Source organism: Vigna radiata, unplaced genomic scaffold (assembly GCF_000741045.1).
Source record: "Vigna radiata var. radiata cultivar VC1973A unplaced genomic scaffold, Vradiata_ver6 scaffold_391, whole genome shotgun sequence".
Classification (NCBI taxonomy): domain Eukaryota; kingdom Viridiplantae; phylum Streptophyta; class Magnoliopsida; order Fabales; family Fabaceae; genus Vigna; species Vigna radiata.
The window spans coordinates 73302-99792 of NW_014542627.1; the positions used below are offsets into that span (position 1 = coordinate 73302).

Below are 26491 nucleotides of genomic sequence, written 5' to 3' on the forward strand. Positions count from 1 at the left end.
AATAGACCGAACGGTCTTAGGTAGAGTTCATTGACCTAACAGTCAACATCAAAAGGTTCCCTATACCGAACGGATACACAAACAATAACCGAACGGCTAGTTGACTAAATGAAAAATAAAAGAAACTATCCTAAGGACCGGATGGTCCTGCATAACTTTCAGGCACGGCCTCCACGGGTTGCTCGGCCTGCACGGCATCCTCCAGAGTATCCTCCAAACCAGCTTCCAAGGTATCATCCAAGGTACCCTCTGCTCACACCCAAAAGGATGATCATTGCAATTAAGGGAATAACCGGACGGTCAAATACCGAACGACAACATAGACAAAGATAGAACAAATAAGGGTAAGCTTATGTAAATTTAATTAATCCTTTCATCATACAAGTAAACAAATAAACAGAACAATTCAATCATGTTATACACACAATTACTACACATGCATACTACGTTCCTTTAACTATGACCGACCACTACGACACTGTCCGGACGGTATGAACCACGTAGCCCGACGTCCCTAGCACCCGGTGTGGTGTAGTAGCTGCCTTTACTTATCAGTTGCCACCCGAGCTTAGTCCTCAAACGCTCATCTATTCGTATGACCGCGAACCTCCTACCATTCCCACACATGAGTAACCTTTCTCTACATGAGAAAGCGTCATCACGGAATATCAGGATCAGGACGACAACCAGAGTCTGACCATGTTCATACTTTACCAACCATTACCAATCATGAGACATTCCTCCATTGGAATTCCCTTACTTAGCCAAATCCAATCCATGTTCATTACTACGTTCACAAAAGAATGACATCAAGAAGTAATTGGACGGTCAATGATAGAACAAGAGACTTGAATAAACAAGAAGATTTGATCGGATGGTCCGACGAGAAATAGAACTGAATACCATAGAACAATTATAAATAGTTGACCGGCTGATCCGGCAATGAATAGGACTGAATACGAAAGACTGCATTGTAACTAATAATGGCCGGATGGTCCGGCAAGGAATAAGACCGGACACTAAAGGAATGACTATAACTGATAGTCATCCGGACGGTCTGGCAAGAAATGAGACCGGTCACTAAAGGATGGACTATAAGTGATAGTCATCCTGGCGGTTTGGCAAGGAATGTTATAAGCTGAATGTTTTGAAGAATTTAAGTACTGGTACAAGACCGAGCACTTACATGATCTATGGCTAGTCTACGACTAAACACTTTTCAAACTGAACAGAATAATCAGTAAGGAATTTGTAAAGTAGACCAAACAAAAAGCTTAATGAAGACCAAACGGAATTCAACAAGAAAACTCTTCAAGGAAATCAAGGGACTTTAATCAATTGAAACCGGACGTTTTAGTAAATAAAACTCACTAGACCGAACAGTCATTAAGTGACTGGACGGTTTTAAAAGGAAGAATATTAATTTCAACTGCCTCATAAATTAAGTGTCAGTCTAAGACCAAACACTTGTAAGACCGAACGCTTGGTTTATGACCGGCGTCCTTAAATAATTATCAACAATAATGTTAAATGAAATCAACTGAATTTAGAAACTCACTATACCGAACAGTCCGAATGGACCGGACGGTAAGGGGAGGACCGAACAGTCCTAATGACCTTCGATCACAGATTCATATTTTCTCTACGTTTCATACATTCATACCAAGTACAAAATTTAACTCATACATATCATACAATTCATACAGCAGCATATCATATTTTATCATACTATTTAAATCATACAACATACAATAATTTATTACATACAAACCATACAAAGAAATCATAATTAAACTTTATAAGCTTCCCTTACCTCTAATTCCAGGTAGAACGTCTAATGTTGAGTGGCGACAACTATTTCTTCTAAAGTTTCCAAGGTTCTAGAGTTAAATACAAAAGTAGGTTCAGAGGAATGGTTTAACAGTTTCATGCAAGCTTTAAAGGAGCATGCATGCAAGAGAACAACGAGGGTTCGAAGATCAGAACATTTACCGGTTTCGAACGGGAATCTGATTGATGTAAGTTGAAGACCTTGATGCCGGTAGCAAGAGTCCTGAGTGGATGCAAGTGATCGGAGAAGAATAGGAGGTCAGAAATCTAGAGAGAAGGTTGGGAAGTTTAGAGAGAAGGAGGAAGATTTGAGATTTTCAGAAAGTTTGAGTTTTGAGGAAGAAGAGGATTGCATGGGAAAAGTGGCGCCAGGTTTGCATCTTACCTTATATACTGCCTCCACTTAGAACGTCCGGACCACTCCTGGCTTGCTACCTGAATTCCACTTCCTGGAAGTTCACAGTCCTGCTGCTGCTACACGGATCACGAAGGAAGGGAATTAAAAACTGACAGAGTTGGTCTCCCACTTACCAGGGAAGACCAGACGGTTAGACACATGTATCCCACTAAGGAGGGGTATTAAATGGGGTGTGACGATAAGAGACTATTATATATATATATATATATATATATATATATATATATATATATATATATATATATATATATATATATATATATATATATATGTGTGTGTGTGTGTGTGTGTGTGGGTGTGAATTCGGTTTTTTTAATTGATAATCACATTTTGTTGATATTTATAGGGACTATTTTTTTATTATTAACATAAATATTAGTCTTTGAGTGAATATTAACTAGGATTCTTTTTTACTAATGTTCGTCTGCAGAATTTTTCGGCCGACATTAAAAAAAAAAGTTAGCAAAAACCTCTTATTAAAATTCGTAACGATAACCTTAAAAGTTGTTAATCTAAATAATTGTGATCAACCACTTGATGTTAATGAAGATTTTTTTTTTTCAAATATCAATTGAAAAAATCTTAATAAATTTTAGGACAAAAATAGATCAATCAAGAACAACTAGAAAATTATTAATATTAATTTTTATTTAAAAAATAATTATTCACATTTAATAAAAACATATTTTATTTAAATAAAAAAATTCTACAATTAAATTAGTTTATGCAAGTGAAGTATTTAAAAAATAAAATAATTTGAAATAAGATTAATTTCAGTTTAATATATTTAAATATCTTTAAAATTACGAAATTTTTTATCCAATGATAACTTTAAGAATTGTTATTCATATTAAAAGTCGATAGTTTAAGATTTGAGATTCGATATCACAAAGTTTACCTGAAATAGCAACTAAAGTATTTCCTTATTCTAATATTTAATGTTAAACTTTTATGTAGCATAATTTAGCTCAATCACTTCACTTTGCTGTTTTTAGGGTCCGGTTATTTTGACACCCAATTTTTGACACATAGTGTCAACGTCCTATTGGGTAGTCATTTTTTACCTTTTTATTTTAAAATTTGGTTTGCAAAATGGAAAGCTTTTCAGAAACTTTGTATTCCAATTCTACCCCCTTGACTTTTTCATTGGTTTTGTGTGACAGATTGTCTCTCTCCCGTCGTCTCCCAACGTCCTCTCGTCTCCCCTTTTGCGTGCTCTCCATTGCTCTCAAGTGCTCTCCAGTGCTCTGAAATGGCAAGTTCCGGAATGGATCTTCGTTAGACCAAGGTAAATGCCTTATATCCTCTTTAGGTTTGGGTATTTCGTTTTAGGTTTGGGTATTGGGGTTCTTGTGTTTTCTTGCATCCGTTATGGCTTTTGTTGATTTGGTGTGTTATTTGATTTAGTGTGTTTCTTGCCTTCTATCCTCTTATTATTTGATTTGGTGTGTTATTTTGTTTTGGACAGTTTTGCAACATTGTGAAGGTTTTTCCACCTAACATTTGTCATCCATCAGTTGAGCTGGTGAAGGAAACGCCAAAACCTGTCATTCGACTTCCAATGTGGGCAGAAAAGGGTGACAATGTGGATGCCATCCTCCACAAATTTGTTCGGCCAACTGACTTACTGTCATCATCATCCACAGAAGCAGACCAACCGTCATCATCATCCAAACAAGCAGACAATTAATAGATTAATTTACGTATGCTTTAATTTATGTTTTCTAGTGAAGGGGNAAAATTACTTTAATGGAGTACTGTAATAGTATGTTATCAGCTCTAAGACTGGTTATTGGATGACTGTACTTGTATTCAAGTTTCAATGTTGTTATTGGGCACTTTTATAATTTAGTAAGATGTCATGTAATGTTCTTATTGTAATCATTGTTTTGAGATGAATGAATTCAGCACTATTTATTTTGTCAAAGCAATCTACTTTCCTTCAATAAACACCCAAAATGAAACAAAAACAAGTCAAGTTTCCTTCAAAAAACACCCAAAATGACCAGTGGTCCCCCACGTTGGCATAGGTGGCTCCTTCAGTTCAACAGGATGTCCAAAACTGCATTGTGGCTCGCGTAATCGATTACAAGGCTTTTGTAAACGATTATAGGAGTGCTTTTTGTGGTAGATTACACTAAAACTCACCAAGGTTCATGTCATCACCCTAGGTGGGACCCCTCTACATCATGGGATGTCCCAACCATCACATCAAACCCTACACTCACACTTGCAACAAAAACAAGTCAAGTTTCCTTCAAAAAACATCCAAAATGACCAGTGGTCCCCCACGTTGGCACAGGTGGCTCCTTCAGTTCAACAGGATGTCCAAAACTGCATTGTGGCTCGCGTAATCGATTACAAGGCTTTTGTAAACGATTACAGGAGTGCTTTTTGTGGCAGATTACACTAAAACTCACCAAGGTTCATGTCATCACCCTGGGTGGGACCACTCTACATCATGGGATGTCCCAACCATCACATCAAACCCTACACTCACACTTGCAACAAAAACAAGTCAAGTTTCCTTCAAAAAACACCCAAAATGACCAGTGGTCCCCCACGTTGGCACAGGTGGCTCCTTCAGTTCAACAGGATGTCCAAAACTGCATTATGGATCGCATAATCGATTACAAGGCTTTTGTAAACGATTACAAGAGTGATTTTTGTGGCAAATTACACTAAAACTCACCAAGGTTCATGTCATCACCCTAGGTGGGACCCCTCTACAGCATGGGATGTCCCAACCATCATATCAAACCCTACACTCATACTTGCAACAAAAACAAGTCAAGTTTCCTTCAAAAAACACCTAAAATGACCAGTGGTCCCCCACGTTGGCACATGTGGCTCCTTCAGTTCAACAGGATGTCCAAGACTGCATTGTGGCTCGCGTAATCGATTACAAGGCTTTTGTAAACGATTACAAGAGTGCTTTTTGTGGCATATTACACTAAAACCTGGACATCAATCATCAATCAACAATTATTTCAACATTGTACATAACCAATCTTCAAAATCAATCGTTGTATTGCAATAATCATTTGTATAATGTCTTCAAATATATAAACGATTACAAACAAACTCGCGTTAACGATTACAACATCCTTGTGCATTGAACATAAACAAGGTAGAAATCATATTTCTTATTCATATAACAATNNGTACAATGTGTTTCTATATATTAAAAATACATAGTCTCCATAAACAATAATGTTTCTTACAATGTTCACTACATTTGAACACAGGACAACTATCCTACAACAACCCATACACCGATAGCGCATCCAGTAATCTTATGTTTTCGTCGTCTAGGATCCAATCAACTACATATTGCTTTCTAAAAGCAAGCAATTCCTCCTGAAATGAAAACATTAATATTGTCAGATCAACCCAATCGTAAAACAATAATGAAAATCATATTATGACTTACATTCGTATACAGTGGCATACTTTTCCCATCGTATTTTTAATATCATCAATACTTACTTCTCTAGTCCGAAAAATATCATCAATATTTTCATACAATTGTGCCTTATAGCGGAACCAACGCAGCATGCGAGGGAAATGTCTATGAATTTGATTACCATCCAAGGAAAATCTCTCTACCGCCCAAGCCTACAACATCAATAATATTGTCAGTCATACATATATCAAAATGTATAAAATTCTATTCATTCACTTAAAGAACTACAAAGAATTTTACCTGTAATACCGCGACATTGCCACTTAGACTCAGTGAGTTGCTGATACCTCCACCCATTAGTTTTTTCATTCCTTTATTCAAACTATCAACAAGGTGTTTATGTACACCGGTAGCCCAATCATATAAACAAAGACTATCTAGGTCATTTAAGACTTTTGATGGCATGTTAGCAACTATCTTAGACTTCCTAGGAAAGAANAAGACAACCAAACACACAAATATATATAACCTACAAACAACATCAATTTCTGTGGTTTCATCTAAAACAATCACATTAAACATGTCAACCAAGTCTTCCAAAGTTGTGCTTTTTTTATTAAACATTTCTCCAAGCAAACCTTCTATACATTCATCAAACGGGATTTCTAAACCCCTTATACCTAAACCAGTCGTCATGAAAACATCTAAAACTGTAAAAGGAACCAATTGATGACTCAACCTAAAGCTAACATCATGTCCTGCCCACCTACATACCATAACCTTCAATAACTCACAATTAATCTCCAAAGCCTTACGTAGCCGCAAACACCAACAAAACGGTGTCATACCAATTCGTTCCACATGCTCTTTTCTCAGTAACCCATTCATTAAGANAATNAAAGATGAATCCANANACATTCGAATNNGCCACTACAAAATATTAAAAATAAATTTTTATTATTTAATATAAAAAATTAAAACTATAAATAATACCTAAAATTTAACTTACCTTTGGGTTACCCGACGCCATTTCAACTGCACAATAAATAATTTCTACATTAGGATTCACAACAAACAAAAACCTAACATTAAACAACAATAACCTACCGTTCCACCCAAAACTACAAACAAACGCTAACCCTAAACACACCCAAAACGCCAAACAAAACTTACGTTGAAAGGGAGGCCGAATGGGAGAATGGTACACGACGCCTTTCGATGCCTTTCGATGACCAATACCACCGCAATGCAGAGATGAACGACGCAACGGTAATGAACAGAGAACGAATGGGAGAATGGGACAATAAGAGATGACCGAATGGGACAATGGCAAAGTCGAATGGGAGAGATTGTGAATGGGAGAGAACGATGGTCAGAGAACGAAAGTCTGAAAGTGAAAGATGAAAAATGAAACCGCCAAATTCAATTTTCATTCATTCAATAACATCACAATGCCCATTCTACCCTTCTCAGCTTTTGGAAAAATTAATTTTAAAAGACCAACAACCATCCAATAAAAATTTGACACATGGACCAGTGTCAAATTTGTGTCAAAGGATGGTGTTAAACAAACATTTTCCCTGTTTTTAACCCCAAAGACTTACTGTGCGCGGTGCGTAGACTCACTTTCCAATGAAGTCTTTGTCAAGTTGCTTTTCCTTACTTTTCCTTTAAATAAAGGCAAACATTTCCTTTTTTTTTTTAAATAAAGTCTAAAATTTAGTTTCATTTCATATTGCTACTTAAATTTTAAGATTTTGGTCTCTTCTTTCATTTTTCGGATTCCTTTCAAACGATATAAAACGTAATTCAGACACATGAAGAATAAAATAAGAAAAAAAAAGTAGATCATATGTTTTCTTATTTATGTGAAGTTTTAAAATATTTTTAAGATTTTTTTACTAGTAAAAAAAATAAGTTAAAAAGAAAATACAAAATTATCAATGAAAAGAGAGGGATTCAAACTTTCGAAACAAGAATTTGTAAAAGGAATTAGCTATCTACGCTATAGTCCATTTTAAACTTTAATTTTATTATCATTAAGTCAGCAATAAACTACTGGAATGCTTATATTTGTAATGTTAAATCAGTAATTTAGTTTCAATTTAGTCAAGATTTTTAAATAGATCTCTTTTTTATTTCAATTAATTTTTAATTTTTGAAAAATTAATTCAATTAAGTCCTTTTTTTAGTATTATTTTAATGATTTAAAGGTGTAAAGACCTAAAAAATAATATTTTATAAATAATAGTGATTTAAAAATAGTGAGACTTGATTATTTTAATATTAAAAGATTTTAATATAAATAATTTTGTTATAATCGAGTTTTGTTATTTTAAAATACAGTGTCCCTTTAGAAATCACTTTTTTAGAGTTTTATGACTTCACTCTAAGATAGTTCTTCCTTTCTTCTCGTTTGATTGAAGAATTAAGACCGTATGATTGATCCTTGTGGCAAGCTCTTCAATTTAGGCCGATCAATTCTCCATTCGCGTAAGTTGAGTTTCAGTTTGTTTCATGGTTTTTTTCTATTATTTGTTGCATGTGAGACTTCTTTCACTTTTTTACATCTTTTTAGTAATTTATATGAGGCTTTGATGATTAATTATCATAATGGTATATATTCTGATCGTTCTTGTGATGTTTCTATATGTAGATAAAATATTCTACAAGTTGGGAGGAGTTTTGTTGGTTAAAGTCTTGTGAGTTGTTTGTCAGGGAAACTAATTGCATTGTTTGAAATTTGTAATTGTATGATTGAGTTGTATGATGAAATTTGATTTGCTGAACTATGTGTATTTTGGATGTTGTCATGACAAATATGTTGGTTGCTTTTGTATTGATTGAGGAACTTAGAATATGAACAATTGAGAAAATTGGTATATGTGCTAACATTAAAAAAAAAATTGTTTTTGACCAAAGTAATAAGAAGGGAAAACCAATGATGAGCGGTGACAGGTTGGCACTAAGTTCTAGTTCATTATGTAGGTTTGAGAGCATTTTAGCTCTAGGTCGTTGAGTGCTGCATTTACACGCTGAGCGCCAAAATTTGTGAATGCTTTGGCGTTGAGTGGTAGTAGGACATTGCTAAGTGTCATCCTTGTACTGTTGGTCTGAGTACCAAAAAGTTTCGTTGAGTGCACCATTTTGCGAGAAGAAAAGCGTTGAGCTTTAGTACTATCCTGCAACCTGAACATTAGTTTGTATGTTCTATATCGGCCTTGATTGATGAATTATATGAGTTTAGATTTATTTAAATACATAAATTAAAGCTAATACTCAAAATTGCTTGTAGAATTTTTTAGGAAAAAATATATAAAGAATTATACTCTTTGCTATTGTTAAAATAGTGCTTTGTTTCTCACACCAAGAGAGGGGGAACGGGGGAATTGGTGAAGTGTAAAAATATAAGATTTCAAAATCTTTTTCGCAAAATAAGATGTCTTTACACTTTTCTAGAATCGCAAGTTAAAAGATATGCAATGTAATAATAAGCTTAATCGAATACACAAACATGTTAATGGACTTAATGAAAGAGTGTAAGGATTAGAGAATTCAAACGCTGATTTTTATACTAGTTCGGCCAACCTGCCTATATGTAGTGTCCTTCCAACCATGTGAAGCAAATGCACTATAAAGATCAAGGTTTTTACAACAAGGTTTTTACAGAGATCTCACGTCAAAAGGGTAAAACACCTCTCTAACCCTATAATCTAATATAGGTGGTAAACAAGACAGACACGCAACAAAAACACCCTCTACTACTGTCAAACCCTATGAGGCACCCTCGAAGTCAAGAACATTCTTCTTCTCCCTCTAAACACCACCGGGAACCCAAGCCAATCTTCAAAGATTAAAAATTCTTGATCATGCAGAATACACCTCTCTATGCAGGTTGATCAGACGTTCAAAACCCAACAAGCTTGCTTCTCAAGAAACCTTCGAGTCTTTGATCACCACAGTCAATCTCTGGTTCTTGAAGCTTTTTTTTTTCTCTATAATATCACACAATGTTCTCTGAAAGATATGAAAATGTTAATTCTCCAAAAGTTCTTATAGAATTCAAATCAGCATCAATTTATAGTATTACACACATCAGATGCATTTTAATCGATTTAGCTACTAATGTAGTCAAATACATCTTGTAGTTATAACAATATAACAAAAATCACATTAATTAATGGAATGCACAATTAATGTAATTGACTTTCATTAAATGCTTGGTCAACACATTTAAAAATATGACCGTTATGTCAGTTGTGTCAAGCATCTAACAATTTTCAAAACAAAAAGTAAGTCGAATACAAATCGCATGCAATCGATTAGGCAACAACACTTAGCACATTTGATGAGTTATGTTCCAGCTGTGGGTGATAATGGAGCAGCGGATGGATGAGGGAACTGTTAAGACTTCGGCAAGTGTACTGAATCGTATAAAGTAATATAAAATGGTAATACCAAGTATCGTTTTCCCAAGAGACTTATGACACTATACAGTTGTGCTTTTTCTTAACCAATTAAGACTATAAGAACAATATTTTGGAGTTTTTGAATGCAAAGTGCGGAAAAATAAACATGAATGCAATTTGATCAATTGAGGCTAAACACAAAAGTGAATGGATGATATTGATAATATGAGATGAATATGTTGTTAGGGTTTATATTTCACCTAATCACTATCATGCATAAACGAATTCATCTTCTTCATTAATGTTAATGTCACTTTCTAATTTACTTTAAACCCGATGTCTCGGTAAAGAAAGCCTATTCCTAATTACTAGTTCACAATGTCTTGTATCCCTAGCAACTAATCATGCATTACATTCGCACTAAAGCTTAAAGGCAATCGATCCTCCTATCCCTATGTCTAGGTAATATTGATCCTAAGAGAATTCCCAGATCGTGATTTGTAAGATATCTCTTGAGAACAATCCTAGGGAGAGATAAGGAAAGTTGTCACATCCCCAAATCGTCCAACCCTAGGAGTACGAAATCTCCTGATATTTACAAATCATAAGATTTATGCTATACATGAAAGAAGAATATCTCTAACAATTAATGAAACAAGAATAAATTCAAATACAAGAGAGTTTAGAGGTTACATCTTTTCCTAGCAACAAATAAGATTAGTTCTCCATCGTCATGGAAGAACTAGGTGTACAATGGAATGGAAAAGATAAAACCCTAGAAAGAGAAGAGGAGAGCTGTCACCACCCCAAATCTGCCCCCAAAGAGGTGAAAAGTGTGCTTCTGTGCTTAAGCCATCAAAAGATACATTCCCTAAGACATATGGGTCTTTAAATAGGACATAAAAATAACAGAAAATGGGTCCAGGCCCAAAACAGATCATAAAAATAGTAGAAAACTTCCCCAAAACTTGCTCTGGTTGACTTTTTCAGCATTCTGGTTGATTGGTTGACTTTTCTGGTTGACTAGTTGACCTTTCTGCATTCTGGTTGACATTTTTGCACTCCAACCATTTGATACTTCAAATCATTCCAATAAATTTCAAAATTAAGGGAATTTAGTGGTAAAATCATAAAACATATCCTCAACTCTCTTATTCATAAAACTAAAGCAAAATCATGAGTCAAAGCAAGTTTCTAAGTCAAGATTTTTGAACCGTTATCACAACCCCAAACTTAGAACTTTGCTTGTCCTCAAGCAAACAAGATGAAACTTAGTCTTCCACAAATCATCACAATGTTCAACTCTTTCCAAAAATTTTTCTTTCAAGACAAGTAATCACTCAAATCAGCTCGTCAATAGAATTTAGTCAAGATGTTGTTGGGGTAAATCGGCAAGTGTACCGAGTCGCACAAGTAATATAAAATGGTAAGACCAAGTATCATATCCCAGAGGACTCTCAGTGTTGAACAGTTGTGTGAAAAAAAGATTAATTAAGACTTAAAAATAAAAAGAGATCATTGGGTTTGGAGTGCAAAAATAATAAATAAAATAAAATGCAATTGATCAGTGACAAAGGAGCATAGAGATGAACAAGGTTGATTAATATGAGATGGGTATGTTGTTGGGGTTAGATTTCACCAAGTTCTCTCTGATGTATATCAGAATTCTTCTTTATGTATTAATGCCAACGTCCCTCACTAAATCACTTAAACCCAATCCCTCGGTAAATAACCATGTCCCTAATTACCAGTTCATACAATTCCTAGCATTCTTGGTAAAAAGATGTGAAGATCAAGAGGTTAAGACGACTAAGACTCATACCCTCATCCCTGAGCAATATAACCCTTAGGAGTAATTCAACAAGAACCTGAATTGAAAGGAACCTTCTGACACTCATGCAACTCATAGATCATGCTATTGTATAAGCAAGAATAAAAACAGATGAATTACTCTAACAATTAATGAAAAAGCTAATGAAATTAAGAATCAATTCAAATACATGAGAGTTTACAAGGATACATCATTCCCCAACAACAAATAGAAATTAGTTCCCCATAGACATGAGGGAACTCTATGAACAATGGAAGAAAGAAAGAGAATGGAAGACTAAAAATTGGCTAAGAGTGTATTGCTATGCTCTTCTCTGCGAAGGATGCAAAACCTAGAGCCCCAGGGTCCTTTAAATAGTCTCGAACGTGTCTTAGAGTGTGGCCCAGTCCAAAAGAATCAAAATAGAGCAGAAACAGGACCCGATCCAAGTGAAATCACGCCCGAGTGTCGTAGGGAGGACGCCCGGGCGAGAATTGAAGCTCATGTAAGGCCTGGGCGTCAGATTTGGACACCCAAGCTACGAATCATGTAAGGCGTGGGCGTCAGATTTGGACACCCAAGCTATGAAGTCCATCGCCCGGGCGTCGGGGGCCACCGCCTGGGTGACCAGCGTCGATGTGCAGTTTTCACTCCTGGACGCTCGGGCTTTGCGTTTTCCATCCTTTTGGTGCCTTTTTGAACCCTTTTGAGCTCCATCTTCTTGGCTTTTCACTTCTTCTTCCAATAATTCTTCAATCTTTGTCAAAACAAGGGGAATTTGTTAGAAAACCATTGAAATCAACCTCAACTCTCTTATTCACACATTTTATTGAAAACATGAGTCCTAGCAAGTTTCTAAATGAAAAAGGGTGTTTTTAGTATCAAAATCACATAACAAATAACGGTGTTTAAACCGTTATCAGATGTACACATGCCTTGATTCACAATAACTCATCATGGTGTTCACATAGTCACATAATATCCAACAGATGCTATTCTAATGAATGATCAGTTTACTAAGCATAGATGTAACCATTAATTCATGGAATCATTCCTCACCAGATAAAGTGCTTCACTCAATCACACAGGTTTTTCAAGAGGTCACTTCTTCCCTCTACTATCCACATGTCACATAAAACAAATTTGCCTTTCATTTATTACAATCAAACATTCTCACACAAACATGCCATCACAAGGACTTTTCAAGGCTTATAATGAGGCTGGGCTAACAAGAAAAATTGGTTTTTCTAGATCACAAAATTCTTGAGTTAAACTTTCCCTTTTCTTTACATTGAGCTTTTCTTTTCATTCTATATTTTCTATCTTTTTCATGCTTTGCTCAACACTTTAGCTCAATGCTTATCTTTTTCTTTTTCTTTCTCAATCTTCCCCGACAATGGCGCCAATTACTTGTTAACACTCTAGCAAGTGTACCAGATCGTATCAAGTAATATTAAAATGGTAATTCCGAGTATCGTCTCCCAAAGGACTCTTAGGCCTAAACATTCTTGTGATGATTTGACATTATAAGACTTGAATAAAGAATAATTTGAGTTTTAAATGCAAAACGGAAAATAAACATGCATGTATAGATTTGATCAATTGACAGTTGAACGATATGGATGAATGGTGTTGTTGGTGTTGCAAAACAGGTAGGCTTCATTTTACACCAAGAGGGGGGGTGAATTGGTGAGTTTTCAAAATCAGAGTCTTTTTGCAATCTTTAAAACAAAGTTGAAAACTTTACAAGTCTTTCTTGAAACACAAGTAATGAAAAATGTGTGCAATGGAAAATCGTAGTTGACTATGCAAATAATACAGTCGACTGAATATAAAAGAGTAGGGATAGAGAAATCAAACATTGGTTTTTATACTGGTTCGACCATTAATGCCTACATCCAGTGTCCTTCCAAACCCAGGAAGCAAATGCACTATAATGGTCAAGGTTTTTACAACAAGCCTTTTATAGAAGACCTCCACGTCAAAAATATAAAACACCTCTCTAACCCTCTAACCAAAATATAGGCATACAACACAACAAGACTTGCAGCAAGATATCCCCTCTCCTGCAATCTGCAAAACCACTTTGAACAATCCTCAAAGTAAACCAGACTCCACGAGTCTATCCCCTGTAGTCACAACAGGTACACACAGCAATCACCACAGATGCTAAACCAGATTCTTGATCAAACCAGAAATACCTCAATGTGCAGAATGTGATCAAGCAATGAGCGCGCAATCAATCTCCCTTTCAATCTTCTTCAAGAAAGATCACCATCGTCTTCTTGATGAGTTCTTGGAGCTCTATAATCTCTGAGAATTCAATCTGAAACAGAATGTGAAAATGTTAGATCATCAAAAGTCTCTAAACAACTTCGTGTTCCATCAATTTATAGATTTCTGTTTAATAGACATTCTCTGAGTCGATTAAGCTACTAATACAGTCGACTATGTTATGACAATTATAACAGCTCAGTCAAACTAGTAGCATTTAGTCAAACAAATTAAAAACTCATTCAACACAGTTGACCTACTATACAATGCTCAACTAACTTTTTAAAATATAGTCGTTATTGTTCATGAGCATAACAAAATTTCAAACCAATCAACTAATACAATCGAATATGTGGCGCACACAGTCGACTTCGATATGTTAGAGCATTTTGAAATTTCTTCTCAAAATCTCACACAACACTGATTCTCAAAATCTGTACAAAGATTTTAGTATAGTCGATTCAATTAATAATGTAGTCGACTTTACTGCAACTTTGCCACACAGTTATAAGTTCACAAAATTGCTTGTAATTTTCATGCATTAAAACATGTGCAATGCATCCAGAAATGATGTAACAAGTACAAGCTCAATAAGTATGCATTCATATAGCAATATATCATAGAAACGTGTTCAACAGATATATCAAACATTCAGCATAAGAACATGTAACACAATGTCAACACCCAATTTCGTCTGGATTGACTATAAATAATAGATCTCTTTTATTTTTGTCTTATCTTATTTTATTTCCTTTCATTTTCATTTTATTTTATGTTATTTTATTGTTACTATATTTTATTTAGTTTGAAAAATAAAGAAAATGAATGGATGAAAAAAAAAATAAAAAAAAGAAAAAAAAAGAAAAAAGAAAAACAAAAAAAAAAAGAAGAGAAAATGAAAAAAAAAGGAAAATTGCTAAGAAAAATGAATGAAAAGGTGCCGGCAGCAGCGTCATCATTCACGTCCTTTTGGATTTAAGAGATGACTCCTGGAGATGGAGTTTTTCAATCACAGATGTAGTTTTTCAATCACGAAGAAGCGCTTTTTCAAAGCTTTATGTTATCACCCATTTTTGGATGGAGATCTTTTGCTCAATGACCTACATTATCTCTTATTACCACAAGTGTAAATACCTTGTTTGACGGTGAGGAGCAGGAAAGGACTATGCGAGTGGGTTGCAGGAAGCAACCATTGTTATTTTCATGCTTAAAATCAAGTAAAACACTTAGTTGAGTCATGAGAGAGTCAAAAGTTGGTTTTAGAGATATTATGCTTGTCTTTGCATTCACTACTACAAAAAAGTGCATAGATAGCGCTTTTATTTTTTATTATAGATAGCGCTTTTTAAGCGCTATCTATGGCAGAAGAAGCGCTATCTATTAGTGTCTGACAATAGATAGCGCTTTTTTTAAAAAAGCGTTATCTATTACTGTCTTACAATAGATAGCGCTTATTTAAAAAAGCACTATCTATTGACCTAAATTTTTTAAAAAAAAATATTTAAAAAATAATAAAAAAATATAAAATATTTGTTTTATTATGTACATACCTCTACTAGTTCTATTATATATAAAAATAAAAAATAAAAATAAAAGAAAAAAACATTTTTATTAAATGATTGAAACATCTGTAACACTTTCCTAGTCGAACTTTTCCAGTCCTACCAGCTCTTTGTCTAGTAAAGGCCCTAGATATTGGAGTGAAAAAAAATTACAGTTGAAGACATCTAAGATTTCAGCCTAAGATGGAAAAAAAGAGTGAAGGGAATTGTTCTAAAAATAAAATTACTAGGGTGACAGGTAGAATCATTCTAATAAACTGAAATAATGAAGAAAATACATAATTAATGTTAATTTAAAATTTATAGAATAATCATTACAGGTGAAGACATCTAAGAAATCAGCATAAGATGGAAAAAAAGAGTGAAGGGAACCGTTCTAAAAATAAAATTACTAGGGTGACAGGTAGAATCATTCTAATAAACTGAAATAATGAAGAAAATACATAATTAATGTTAATTTAAAATTCATAGAATACCATGACTAGGAAACTATCAAATAAATATTGAAAATTTTAATTTTTTAAATTCTTCATAAACCAACAACTTGTATAAAATTTAAAAAAAGGACAATAAGTGACATAAAAATTGATGAAACTTCTCTAACATTTTGAGAAAGTACAAGTGCCCATGTAGAAAATGAGGATAATGCTTATGTAGTGGAACAATGTTAGCTAAAAACTGGAAAGCAAAAAAGAAACTTAAATAGAAGTAAAGATCGACCCAATGTTACATTTATAAATCATGTAAAGTAAAGATAAAAGGAAGGGAAATAGCACAAAAAAAATCAAATACCATATAGAGAATACTTGTAATTGTGGGATCTGTATAACAATTACTTTTATTTATAAAGTAGAGATACAATACTATGGAAAAATTAAATACTTAATAATCTGATACCATATAGAGAATACTGCTTGTAATTGTGGGATCTATATACACAACAAGTACTTTTATTTATGAAGTAGAGATACAATACTATGGAAAAATTTAATACTTAATGTAAAATAAGAGCGCATAATTGATCAGGTTAGAATTACATCAGTGTGTTTTATTTTATAATTATTTTAATGTTAATGTGGTAATATTTGTTTTACATTCTCTCATGAGTTAGTGTTTTATCCATCTCCTCGTGGAAAGAGGAAAGTAGTAATTTCTACTAATATAGCAGAAACATCACTTACATTAGAGGTAACATCCCATTCACAATAAGTTTGATTATGTCTACGGGTTAGATGAATCCTCCTCCTTATTTCGTATTTTTCTAATCATGTAGGGAATTGTATATGGTATCAGATTATTAAGTATTTAATTTTTCCATAGTATTGTATCTCTACTTTATAAATAAAAGTACTTGTTATACAGATCCCACAATTACAAGTATTCTCTATATGGTATCAGATTTTTTTTGTGCTATTTCCCTTCCTTTTATCTTTACTTTACGTAAGCACATTCAATTCAACAAAGTCACAAGCATAGTGTGTTGCATAGTACATGTTCACATAATATCACTCATATACATGTTCAGAAACATCAACTATATCAATCAGAGAAAGTGTCTGAAACTCTGTAATGTTATTAATATAAAGGTTAAACCCATTCGTTAGTCCCTATTTTCGCGTTTTTGTCCCACATTAGTCCCCGTTATATTTTTTGTGGCAATTAAGTTCCTAATTGTGTAAAATTGAAAGAAATTGACCCTTACCGTTAAATGCAGTTAACGGGGTTAAGTTTTAGATTACCTGTGCGGGTGCGTTGGCCACATACTGTGACGTGGCGTGCAGAGAACATGTGACGTGGTTTTTTTTGTTCACGTGTCAGTTAAGTTAAAAATTTTGGAGATTTTAACTTTCTTTTAAAATTAGGGTTAGTGTTAAATGATTACACCTGCATAGTCAAGAACTTTTCTTGTTAATAGTTTTGATGTTTATCTTTCGAATTTGGTTGTGCAGAAGGGAGAAGGTGTGGGAGAAGGTGGTGGAGCTGAAGGTCTTGGTGATGGAGGAGGTGGAGAACGTTTTGGGGGGCGAGAAGATTCATCTCGCGGAGGTGGCGACGGAGAAAGGGGAGGTGGTGGCGAAGGGGTAGGTGGTGGAGAAGTAGAAGGAGTTGGTGCGGTGAATGAAGCGGCGTTGGTGGAGGAGGGGAATTCTCCGGTGCCGGCGGAGGAGATCTTTTCGGCAAAGAATGGTAGGTGGAGGAGAAGAGATTTTTGGGGGTGGTGAAGACTCTGCTTGGGGATTTTCGGCAAAGATTTTTTGGGGATGGTATAGGCGATGATTATGAAGGCCGCGACGGAGATTCCAAGGGTGGCGAAGACTCTGCTTCAAAAGGGGATTTTAACATTTCTTTTAAAATTTAAGCGCGATGATTGTGGTCATCTGCGACAGTTTCGCGGTGTTGGTGTGATTTGGATTTGATTTGAGGTTTCTCTGGTTTGAATGTAGGTTGCTAGCTCGTGAAGAAGATGCAGATGGTGAGATGTTGATAGTTGCGCGAATTTGGTTCGTGGTCTGATTTGGGGCTTTTCCGATTGCAGGGTTTGATTTGCGATTTCGTTGCAAGTTCGAAAGGTTGAGTTGTTTGAAGGTGTGTGGTGGTGCGTTGATGATTTGGGCTTAGGGTTCATGGATTGTGATTTGGAATTTGTTGAATTTGTAGGTTTCGTGGTGGAGAATGACCATGGTTGTCTCACGGTGGTTTCAGCTTCGTGGTTACAGGCGCGATGATGTTGAAGGAAATGGTTTTACATGATTGCTAAGTAGTTATCTTCTAAGTTGGCTCCGACGAAAGCCTTCAAAGACAAACAATGAACCTACCATTGTTCGAGAATTGTTGGAGACTTTGCAGGTGTAATCATTTAACACTAACCCTAATTTTAAAACAAAGTTAAAATCCCCAAATTTTTAACTTAACAGACACGTGAAAAAAAAAAACCACATCATGTTCTCTGCATGCCACGTCACAGTAAATAGGGACTAACAAATGGGTTTAACCTAATATAAATTAATAATTGAGTATTAATTTAGTTAGTTTAAATAAAATATCTAATAATCCTATTGTTACTAACATAATATATATTATTATCTTATAACTTACTTTACTTCAGGCACTATAAAAAAACTGACCATTACACCAAAATGACTTCAATAATGGCTTTGTTGCATTTTAGATTATTACTTTGTCATATTAGTTTTTAATTAGTTACGCCTAATATGCCAATTAGGCTTTTAAAAGTGAGAAAATGTGACAAGTAAAAAAAGGATGTTGATTTCAGTTGGAAATACCTCATAGACTTAACCCAATTTATAGATCAAGGGTAAAACTAAGAGCATGCCATTCAAGGTCCCTTAGATTAAGCTGCAAAAAGGGAAAGAGGAATTAGAAGTATGAAAGAATTACATCAGATGAAGTCAACTTTATAGGATAACAGACATTAAGCAAAGAAAACAACCTTCAACAATAGTAATCCTACAACTGATATTGTTCTTAACTACATTTTCATCAAATATAGATCATTCCATAGTAGCATCAGTGATAGCCATGTAGGATCGAACTAAAACTTCTTTTTCAGAGAAGACAAGAGATTACTAGGTAGGTCAGTAAAGTTCTTGGCATATTAACAGTCAATAACAAGAGTAGCTAAAAATTTTGCAGCAGGGCTTTATTATTTTATTCATTAAATTTCAAAATTGCAGATTTACAAGCATTGTCTTCAACCCAACTGGAAACCATATCAACCATCGTACAGCTGGGGCTAAGACATCTTGGAGGAAATATTGTTGTTGTCCATAATAGTAGAAAAAGACAATCTACATACCAAAACCTATTTGTCTCACGTGACTAATCCATAACCAAAATAATTGGAAACACCCAATTATCTCTGGCACAGGCCAACACCAAAACCTTTCATGAATCTTTCACGCATAGAAAGTTGTCAAAAGAGTAACAACATAATTTTCAGATGTTAGCTCTTTTAAATTTTCAGATAACATTGAAATTCTAGCTAAGAACCATATTTTTAGCTTATAATCATTTAGAAACCTATTCTAAAGATTAAATAGACTGCAATGAAATGCCTAAAGTGAGTCTTGTTAGTACGTTCAGAGGGACAACAATCCATTACCTTAAACAACAAACTAAAGACATGTTATTGATATGGAATAATATATTTATACAAGTATAAAGGCCATATCTAAGTTAAAATGAAGTGTGCATGATTTGGAGCTCATCATAACAGCAACTCCAGTTTCACTGAATTTACGAACACATAAGAGTCCCACCAACTGCCCTTCTGATCCTGCAAGCAAGATGCAAAATTGATTGAAGTTTTAGAAAAGGGATATTATAGTAAACACAAACAGAAACAAAGTAACTTTTATTTCAGACACCACAATATAGATTTTAGAATAAAAATACCCTTTATGATACGGGGAATTCTCCCAGGCATGCTTTTCTGACTCCAAAATAGTTACTTTGTCATTGGAAGACCATGATGGTCCGCAAAAAACATCACTACGTTAGAATGCAAGATACTAATCTAGCAAACCAAAATCAATAGTCAGCTAGTACTAGACAACTCAAAAGGTCATATCTTTTTCTTTTTCTTTTTTAATCCTTAATAGTTTGCTAGAGCAATATTAAAATCCACGACCTATCCCGCTCTCCATTCCATTTTTAATACCAAATCAACCTTATACCTCTTCACTCAAAAGGTCATATCATATTAACCAGAATGAAAATTTTATTAAAAATTCTAAACACCCACTTCAACAATAGCATTAAATATGGAAAATCAAGAAAAGGGTAATGCAGGGCAAGAGAGGTTAGACAATAATCGAGGAAAGTTCTCACACAGAAGCCAGTTTTGATCATGAACACCTCTATAGAAGCCTCAACCAAAGCAGATACAAACCCAATCTTCAAGTACCAATCAAGAAACTTCATTTTCAATTGAACGAAATGGAAACAATGATTATTGAAGTTAAAATATGAATACGCAACTAGTTAATGGTTAATTGCAAATTCAACACCACTTCTAATCTAACAGAGCTGCAAGAAATAGTTAAAGTTATAACTAATTGTTCAAGTATAAACTTATTGTGAAAGACTACAATCTCAACTAATGTATTATTAGATTAACATTTTTATCATCTAGAAGCATTTGAAATAACTACAGCCAGATAAGGAGAAAATTGAAGGAAGTAGAGGACACGTTGAGATTCGGAAAAATATAACACAATAAATAGAAATAGATTTTAGAATAAAAATACCCTTTATGATACCTTAAAAAATAACAGGTAATATAACAAATGTACAACACTCTAGAAAAAATTGGCTGAGCTAAGCAGAAGAAAAAAGGACTATTGATAATAAAGTAAGTGTAAAAGCATTGAGGAATATATAATAAGCATACCAAGAGTATTAGGTGTGGTGGGTGCTAAATGCCTCCATCTTAATGTCCTTTTCATGAATTCAAGTTTATCTTTTGCATCTGAATATTTGTCAAGATCATCTACATTTTGACCAGATGTCCCAAGAAACCTGCAAGCAGTGTGGGATCATGTTTAACGTATAATGCATTTAGCAACAAAGACAATAATATTGAGAATAGACTATTTACCTGACATTATCCAGCTCAAAACAATGAGGATTTGTATAGGATCTGAAAGTATTTTACGATGACGACCCAGGGAAAACACATCCATGCAATGACTGAAAGTAATAATTTTAGTAACAAAGGAAAGCAACATATGTTAATATGACATATAAACCTTGAAAGAAAAACATAAGAACCTGTTGTGGCAATAAGAAATTTGCAAGGTATCAGATTATTAAGTATTCGCAGGGTATCACTTTTTTTCCCACATCATTTGCAAGGTAGAATCAGCTAGCTTAATCTCATGAGAACCCCAGCGATTTAATAATTCATATTCGATATTTAGTGGAATAAAACATAGTTATATACCATACATACCACAACCAGCCCCAATCCTAATATCTAAAACTTCAAACAAATATTTTCTTAATAGAAGATTTATATTACATTCACATGTATTACGCAACACTGATCTTCCTTCTCTTGATTGGCAGTTAGTGAGAAAATTATATAGGAATTTCATACACATCGCACATCATTTAAAATTCAGAACTTCCTGCATACCAGTGGTGTTTGTCTATATTATAATTATATAGACAATTAATTCATCGTTAAAACATACAACAGAGCATTTGATTATAGATTACTATGAAGCCAACACTCCTCCAAAAGGCAAGAATTAACATCAATCAGCAATGCCAGTACCAATATTTTCCTTTCTCCTTTCCTATCAAAATTAATGGTTATGAATTCCTTATCCAAGGGAACATTTCTTCTTCTTCTTCTTACAAGATAAAGAAAATGCATCATTAACATACAAGACAAATTAGCAACACCAAAAGAAGAAACAGAGAAAATAAAAATAACCAACTTGATATTCGATGATAATTCGATAAAATAGAGAAATAATTTGAAGAAGTGCATACCCTAGCAGGAGCAGCGCAGAGAATGAGCTTGGAGCATTCCAATTCGAACAATATGCGTGCATCCCCAGTCTGGTGGACAAAACCCTTCTCCTTCGCGACCATAAAAAAGTGGTCACCGGATGCATTGAACTTGGCCAGAGTAGCTTCCTTGTTGAGTTGCAAGCAATAGTTTCGGCAGCCGCGGACGAGGTTGACGACAGCGAGGCAATTGTCAGGGCAACGGTGAGGGCGCGCTCACAGGACTGGTGTAGGGCGAGGTCGTTGGTAGCGGCGTTGCAATGGACGGAGAGCGTGGTAAGATGGACGAAACCGTCTACGTCAAAAATTTGGAGGGAGCCAGCGGCGTCGGCGAAGATGAGGTTGCGGGGAAGGAGAGATTGGGAGGGGCGTAGACGGAGAGGGCGGTGACAAAGGCGAAGTGTTGGTGGAGGGAACCGAGGGAGGATGCGGCGGAGAGGTCGTAGAGGGGGATGGTGTCGTCGTCGCCGCCGGAAGCGACGACGGAGCCTGAGACGGTGACAACTTTGATAGAGGAAAGGTGGGAAGGGTAGGAGAAAATAGGGGTTAGGGATTGAGTTTGAGGCTTTAGGGTGAGACCCAGATGAATTTCTCGTACAAGCCTACAACCAAACTCATTCTTTTCCTCCACACACTCATCGCTTTTCTTCCTAAAATCTTAGGGTTTTTTAACCACTAATGGTGGCAGGGAGTGAGGGAGTGAAAACCCATGGGAGTAATATGCAAATGGAATCACGAGAAGAAGATGAGAAAATGAGAACAAAAGAAAAATGAGAAACTTTGAAGGAACATTAGAATGAAGGGGATTGCTTGATGGACATAAGGAAAATAAGAACAAAAATCAGAGAGGAAATGAGAACTTAGAGAATTATATTATATTAGAATAGATACCGCTCTTTTAAAAGAGCGCTACTTATTCGTTTATTTCAAATTATAAATTAAAAAAAGTAATATAAATTATTTATAAATACCGTTTTTTTAAACAAGCGCTATCTATTGTCATGTATATAGATAACGCTTTTTTAAATAAGCGCTATCTATTGCTCTGCACATTCATAAATAGCGCTTATTTAAAAATGCGCTATCTATCTAGCGCTATCTATGATCAATTTTGTAGTAGTGATTGTTTTGCAGGGTTTTGATGAGAATTGAAGATGAAAGTGAATTAGGACGAACTTAGACTCTGAGTATCTGCTTTCTTTGATTTTGTGTGGATACTGTCTACTACTTTTCCTTGTCCAGATTTCTTGAGGACTGTAATTCTGTTTGTTTCTGCCCTTGTTAGTCTTTGTCTTCTGTCTGCTAAGTCTGTGTCAATTCCCTGATGTCCGTTGAACTGTTCCTTGATTTGCGTCTTGATTTTGCCCAGGAGTGCAAAAGATTAAGTGTGGTCGATTTTGATGAGTCGATATTTTATTGATTCCACTTAGTTTATTGTGCTAGAATTAATCAGGAATTATGCTTAATTCTCTGGTATTTTCCTGTTTTACTAATTATGCTTAACTTGACCGAAAATTCTAAATTTAATTAATTTGAATATTCTGAGCTAATTATTTGCATTTTTAATTTCAGGGAAAATTTTGGAGATACAATTTTGGACATTAGAGGAGTCATCAATAAATTCAAGATTCTCCACATGGGCAATCTAAAATTAGTTATATTTTAATTTAGTAGTTTAGAATTAATCAATGTGTAATTTAATAGTCTAGTTTTTTTTAGACAACCTTTGCACATTGAGCCATTAAAAATATGTAGGGCCCAAATTTTGTGTGACACATGTCCTACCCTAGGGTTTCTTTGAGGGTGGACCCCACCCTTATTATATGGGACTCACGGCCATGGAGCAAAAAGTCCAGCCGTCACTTATTTTTGCAATTTCTCTGCTGGGAGCGTTTGAGAGTTTTCTTGGACGGATGTGGATTTCATTTAATTTTGGATGAAAGAGACTTTATCTTTTCCAGCCGCCACTTACATTGGGAATTTTCTTTCTTCACTGGAACGTTATTTTTCTTTTGGAAACCTTGCAAAGTTGTTGTTTTACGGGTTTCAATGGTTGAATGAAAGAAGTAATCTCATTTTCATTTTGTTCTTTTTTTTTAATGCACTTTTGATTGAAGCCTTGTAATCTTTCTTTGCTTGACCGAAAAGATGCTTGGAAGTGATAATTTCTTTATTTTCATTGATTGCAAAAGTACCTTGAGTGAATGATGGTTACTTTCTTTTTTTTAAGTTTTAATTTCACTTTGAAGAATGAAAATGTGATTAGATGGGAATAGGTAGGCTTTTACGTGACTGAAGTTGAGAAAAGAATCCTTATTGTTTGCAAATGGGAGGAATTTGGTTGCTTCCCTTGTTTTTATAGAATGATGTGTTGATTCATTTGGTTGAAGGAGGGGTTCACGGTTTATAGATTTTGTGTGCAAGCCATGGTCACATCAACATTGAATGAAGCATAACTTCATGGTTGAAAGTGTGCACATTGCTAGATTTGAGGAAAACAATTTCAATTGCATTTTCATTAGTAAAAAAAAGAGGTGTTGACTTCATAGGGTAGGTGCAGCTGTGACGTGGAGAGCATAGTGATTTAATTTGGAAAGTTGTGTTTCATTTTGAAGGCACAGTTCCTTTAATTTCCATTGAATGAAACAAATTGGTGGCAGCAAATGTGTGTTCACGGGTTACACCATTTGAATGAGGCACGATTTTCATAAAGCAATTTCATTTCATCTTTTGCACATTAGGGAATGGATGTCACGATTAGAAGGTGGTTCTTGAATCAATTGCTATTTCAATGTCCTTTTGGTAGATGCATGGTCACGTGAATTTGGTATAAGCAACTTTATTTTATTTATTTATTTTATTTTTCTTTTGCCTTAAGAATGTTTTACATTATATGTTGAGTAGTCTTTCATCATTTTAATTTAGTAATGCATTTTAATAATTTTAGCTATGCTAGATAATTGTTTATGTAATGTTGGGTTTAGCATTTTCATTTATTTTAATGTTTTCTATATTTGTGATAGAGATAATTTGACTGTCATGTCAACTTAGGTTAGTCAAGTTGGTCATTAGCAATATTATAATGTTTCCTTGAGATTTCTGGACTGTGATTGTGATTGCCACTCTGACTTGGTTAATATCAAACCTGTATTTGCACTTGCAATTAGGTATACACTTAGTTGCCCAGTTGGTGTTGAGTCTTCTCTTAGTTGATGAAACTGCATAGTGTAAATTAGATTTGATGTTAACATTGCGTTCACTTAGTCCGCTTTTATGAAAACATAATTAGCCTGCACTTAGTTGATTAATTGTGTTGGATTAGAGGTTTGAGTTGGCTTTATTTTGTTGATCTGTGATAGGAAGCATTGTAATTAAGTTAATGACCAACCGTTTTCAGTCTGTCTTGGAAACCGTTTTTAGATCTGTGTTTGCGTTTCTGTTTGCGTCAGTGTTTTGATTTTATTCATCCGTATTCACAAACCTCTTCACAAACCTGATGAAGGTTGAAAAACAGTTATTTTCATATGTTAATTTGGACCAAATTAGACACTTTACTACTCGGAATGAGCTTAGAATCAAGCAAAACTCAATAAATGAGTCTGGAGAGAGTCAAAAGTTGTTTTTAGCGATTTTATTCTTATTTTGCATTGTTTTGTAGCTAAATCGAGAAAAGTAAGAATGGAGTTAAAGATACAGGTCGTTGACTCAAGAAAAGAGCAGAAAAATGAAGATTTGAAGAGTCGACGTACCGCCCAGCGGCACACTTAAACCGCCGGGCGGTCCAGGACGAGGAGTAGGCATCGCAAATTGAAGTTGAGGGAAACCGCCGGGCGGTGGCGATTGCCGCCGGGCGGTGGCGGCAGGTTATTGGAAACCGTCGGGCGGAACAATTAAACCGCCCGGCGGTGGCTAGCTGGACTTGGGCCTGTTTTTGATGCGCTTCTCTCCTATAAATACCCCTATTACGAATTCAGAGTCATTCTTTTGACAGGGGAGAACAACCAGACCTAATTTTGCTCTCTAGGGAGGATCTCTTGGATGCTTAGGCTCCTCTTCATCTTTTCTAGGGTTTGCTTTTCCATTCTTCTTCCATTTTCCATTTAGATTCACCATGACTATGGTGAACTAAACCCTATTGTTGTTGGGGGAAACAATGTAATCTTTTGATTCTCTCTCTTCTTGAAACTCTTGATTATTTATATGGTCTCCATATGTTTTGATTGATTATTGTTGGGTTATCAT

General features: G+C 34.9%; 1 protein-coding gene and 1 long non-coding RNA gene across 2 annotated transcripts in view; both read right to left on the bottom strand.

Moving 5' to 3' along the window:
* The window catches only part of LOC106780546, a 91832-nt gene that overhangs the window by 43574 nt on the left and 21767 nt on the right, over positions 1-26491 (bottom strand). The gene's annotated exons all lie outside the window — the stretch shown is intronic.
* On the bottom strand, positions 19265-21514 carry LOC111240929. Its single transcript, XR_002666585.1, has 3 exons — positions 21330-21514; positions 21123-21250; positions 19265-20006 (listed from the first exon to the last, which is right to left on the bottom strand). It is a non-coding gene; the product is annotated as an uncharacterized LOC111240929 (long non-coding RNA).